The following is a 4,669-nucleotide window of genomic DNA, read 5'->3' on the forward strand; positions in this document are numbered from 1 at the left end:
TATAGGGAGGGAGTCTCTGCTTCAACTTTTACCAGAGTCTTTTTAAACATGAGTATCTGTGCTTCTACTTGAGTGAAGGATGTGTGTAGAATTGCGAGTTTACATCTTTCAGCTCTTTCTTTTTCAAAATTGCAAGTTAATGAAATGTATATCTTGCAATTCTAACTTTACAAGATGTGCTTGCAGTTCTAAATCTTTTTTTTCTGAAATCCTGATTTTACATCTCAATTACAATTTTGATATTTTTCCTCAGAATTGTGATATTTTATTATAAACTCTTAATTGTGAGATACGCAGAATTTTGAGAAAAGTCAGAATTATGACATGTAATCTTGCATTTCTGAGAAAAACAACTCTGAATTTTGCAATTGGAAGATATTAACTCTTCAGAGAAATAGTCTGAATTGTTGAGATATAAACTCACAGTTGTGTTTTAATAATTTTATTCTGTGGTGTAAATAAGCTTCCACACAGAACTGATGCTGATGCAGAGACGATGCTGTTAGTGCTTCAAAAGAAGAGAAGCGTTCTCCTGGTGAACATGATTTAATATGAAGAGCATCAGTCCTGCTGGACAGCATACTGTCAGGCCTTCATCATATCTGTCTGAAAGTACAGGATAAAGTATTACAGTTTGGAAATATTTCTACATTAAATATTAAACAACTTTTGAAGAGTGAAATCATTGATTTTCTTTCATCACAGCATCACAATACAATAGAAGACTTCTGTGATGTTCTGTGGTTTTAGTTGGTTTGTGTTACTTCAAATGTTTCATCCTGTTTGAACAAAATCATCATCATAAAAAAAAAGAAGCCGAGGATGATATTAATGATTGTCTTTATAAACACTCTCTTGGTGAATGTGTTCTGTCCAGCAGAGGACGCTGCAGCTGCAGAGAAACTAAACAGACATAAATAAGACACTTGACTGTACAGAAACACCTCTTGAAATCATAATTAAGACTTTCTTGTACCACTTAACAGTTTTTATTTATTTTTAATGTCTTTTAAAGACCCGCGGAGACCCTAAGAACATAATTCAGTGCAAACATTTCTGTCATACATTTGGCAAAAAGGTTTTCTTGACTATATTTTATCTTTGACATTTGAGAGAAGTGCAGCTCTGACGTCACCGGTGTATCTTTCATACTTCTTTGTGAGCAGTGATGTAACTAAAATATTTCATTATTACGCTTCCAAACAATCCAAACATATGGGCATCTCCTTGAACTTGCTATAAACATAAACTATTTACCATCTTGACCAAAAAATAAAATTTTCACTGTCAATTGTTGATTTATTTGTTTCTAATGTTAGTGAATGTTGACATTCGAGTGCAAATCCTACTACACTGTAATTAATACGGTCAGCGGTTATTAATATCATAAACTGAGAGCAATCTTTCTGTGACTTACTTATCAAATGTTGTCAAACTGATCATCCAAGCATAAGATGATCCAGCGGCCGAACTTAAGAACACTCCACACTCAACCAACCCATATCTAAATCAAATAAAAAAACAAACAAAATCAAAAATATAACCTAAACAACATAACTTAAACAAATAAACTATTCATTTAGTCTCAAGTTGATTAAATAATGAAATTGTGATATGGATTGAATATTGGAGACATGATGAGTGTAAAAGATGAAAGCAGGTGGATCCAGAACTAAAGGAGTAACATTTACTGACTATTGAACGATAAGATCCTCAGAGAGAAACGAGTATAGAAGAAAGGAAAGAGTGTGTGAGTGAAGGTGGTTGTGAATGTGTGTAAATGTGTGTTAGTTACAGGATCAGAGAATGACACTGTTCCTCTGTCATAGTCCAGATCAACTCTCACACGCTCAAGCTTCTGTTTAACAGGAAAACCTAACCGATCAGAACATCTGTGCTGCACACTCCAGACATCAGTGTCAAAGAAAACACATCCCTTCCTCTGGTTTGATGCTGTAGTTACTCCAAGACTCCAGTATCGACTCTCTTTAACCTCCACATCCCAGCAGTGTGTTCCTGAGTTAAAACCCTCTGAACCCAGAACACAAGGATAAGAGTCAAATCTCTCTGGATTATCAGGAAGAGGTTGATTGTTCCCACTGAGTCTCACACTGGTCAGATCATCAGACAGGATGAGAAGTGGGATCTGCAGTGTTTGGATCCAGAAAGAATCACAGGAGCTGATGAGACACAATCAACAGCTGCTTTTATTCTGATGTTCATATAATGATCAAGAGTGAACCACACACAGATTATTATGAAATATGACAATCGTGCTATTGATCAAACACATCAGACATTCTCCTCTGATCACTGTCAGTGTTTGTTACAGTAAATATTTTAGATTTGCCGATCAATCAAACTGAACTGAGATCTGCTGTATCACTGTAACTGTAAATATCATGTGGACCCAAAGTTGTTCTTCTATTGTTTTTCGGCTCATTTTGGTTGTAGCAGCTCATCTGGTTTATTCACACATAAATGCTGAAATCTGTAAATATTCCCTCATGCGTCATTTCCAGTGGTGTGTGTAACAGCACAGATCTTCTCCAGACTCACTGTTTCTGGACGATGTCCTGCATCTTCTTCCAAGACTCTGAAGGGGAGGTTGCCCAAGTAACGCGGCACATGAATCAAAGCTCCAGAAGGAGTCTGTGGATCCGGCTGTGATGAGATCTGGACTCTGGAAGAACATTCAGGATCAGAACTGCAGTGGCTTTGGATCAGAAGCAGAGACAGCAGCAGAGGACACCAGCAGATCACTCACCTTTCCATCGAGACTGGAAAACTCCTGCAGAACAACACACACCATGATCATCAAGAACTCAATCAATCATCAATCAATCAATCAATGGATGATCTGAAATCAGACCTTCAGAAAAGCAGACGTCACTGGCTTTCATCATCTCCTCCATGTCTTTGATGGTGTGTGAAAGAGCTGAGATGGTGTGTGTGTTCATCTCCTCCATCTTCTCCTTCCTTCATCATCTGCTTCTTCTGCTCCTCTTCCTCTCTCAGTGCAGTGATTGTAGCTTCTTCTTCATCTCTGAGAAACTGATGAAGCTTCTCAAACTGCTGTTTAATCTGACGCTCTGTGTGCTCAGCTTGAGACTGAAATCAAATCACATTCACTTCAATCATCTCCATCAACACACATCAACACATCACATCATTCAGATCCCAGAGAAAACTCAGACACCGACATATAACAGATCCAGAAGCAGACTGCTGCTCGTCATTTACAAAAATAATCAACTGGAAATCATTATATTAAATATAACAAATCATAATTGTGTTTAGTGATGCTACAGCTGTACTGAAAATGACTCTTGATTCTGTTTCCTCACCTTGATGTGTTCAGCTGTTTTCTCAAACTCTCCTTTCATTTTTTCTCTCTGTTCAAGTTTCTCCTGTAAGGACTTCAGTGCTGTATTGAGCTCCTCCTAGAATTGAATAAAAATACATAAAACACCAGATTACAGTGAAGAGAAGAGAATACAGTGATCATACAGTGCTGTGTTTTTGTGTATATCTCACACTAAATTTAAACAGAAATTAAAAGTAAAGATAAATCAAACACAACCTGAGTAAAAAGAAAATACACTTTAATAGAACTTTTTCAGCAGTATGAATTTGATCACTTACCCAGTGACTACACTTTAGTACACAAACACAGAACAAATCAGAGCAGAGTTTATGAAGTTGAGTAAAACAGCAGAGAGAAATACTGAGTGCATGAATGTGATGATATCTCGGTTTATGACTTATTGTTCTTTACATATGAAACAAGAGACATTTGTCCTACCTTATATGAAGGAACAACTTCACTGATGGGTCTGAATGTGTGACTGACGTGTTTCTGTGAATCTCTGCACACTAAACACACGGACTGTTTGTCCTCCAGACAGAAGAGTTTGAGTTTCTCACTGTGTAAACTGCAGATCTCCTCAGATCCTGATGAACGGCTCTCATTTCTCTCCTTCAGGAACGACTCACACAAGTTTTGTAATGCCAGATTTAATGGAGGAAACTCTTTTGAGGATCTTCTCCTGCAGACAGGACACTCCTGAGTTTTCTTGGTTCTCCAGAACTGTTGAAGACACTCTTTACAGACACTGTGACTACATGATAAAATAACAGGAGTCTTGAAGATTTCACAGCACACGGGACAATTATAGTCATATTCAGCTGATGAAGCCATTTTCACTGTTTGAGCTCCAACAACCTAAACTTTACTTTCACTTTCTGAACGACGGTTTCAAACATGAATAACCTCGAGAATCACAAAGATCTTCTGTCTGTTCAGAAATACACTTCTTCAAAGTCTTTCTCTTCGTTGTCCACTGATGGCTGATTCTTGTTTGCTTTTGTCAAAGAGAAGAAAATCAGTGACAGAAAGGAGAAATAACAAGTCCGTCTCTTCCTGGTAAGTGTTGTAAGAGGGTGGAGTTTCTGATCACCTTTGGGTGTTTAAACAGGTCTGACGACAACAGGATTTCTTCAGTTAAATTTCAGTAAAATGCATTCAGAAGAAACTTGCACTGAAACTTTCTCAAATATAATGCGAAAAAACCTAAAATCAAACACAAGAGAACAATGAAAAACACAAATATTGATCATATGTTTTAGTTATTGCTCTATATTTCTCAGAGTTCTCCAGGTCTGTCAT

General features: G+C 37.2%; 1 pseudogene; it reads right to left on the reverse strand.

Moving 5' to 3' along the window:
- Positions 1-1,584: 1,584 nt before the first annotated feature.
- Positions 1,585-4,453, reverse strand: LOC122144023 (annotated as a pseudogene).
- Positions 4,454-4,669: the final 216 nt, after the last annotated feature.

Source organism: Cyprinus carpio, unplaced genomic scaffold, assembly GCF_018340385.1.
Source record: "Cyprinus carpio isolate SPL01 unplaced genomic scaffold, ASM1834038v1 S000006565, whole genome shotgun sequence".
NCBI lineage: Eukaryota > Metazoa > Chordata > Actinopteri > Cypriniformes > Cyprinidae > Cyprinus > Cyprinus carpio.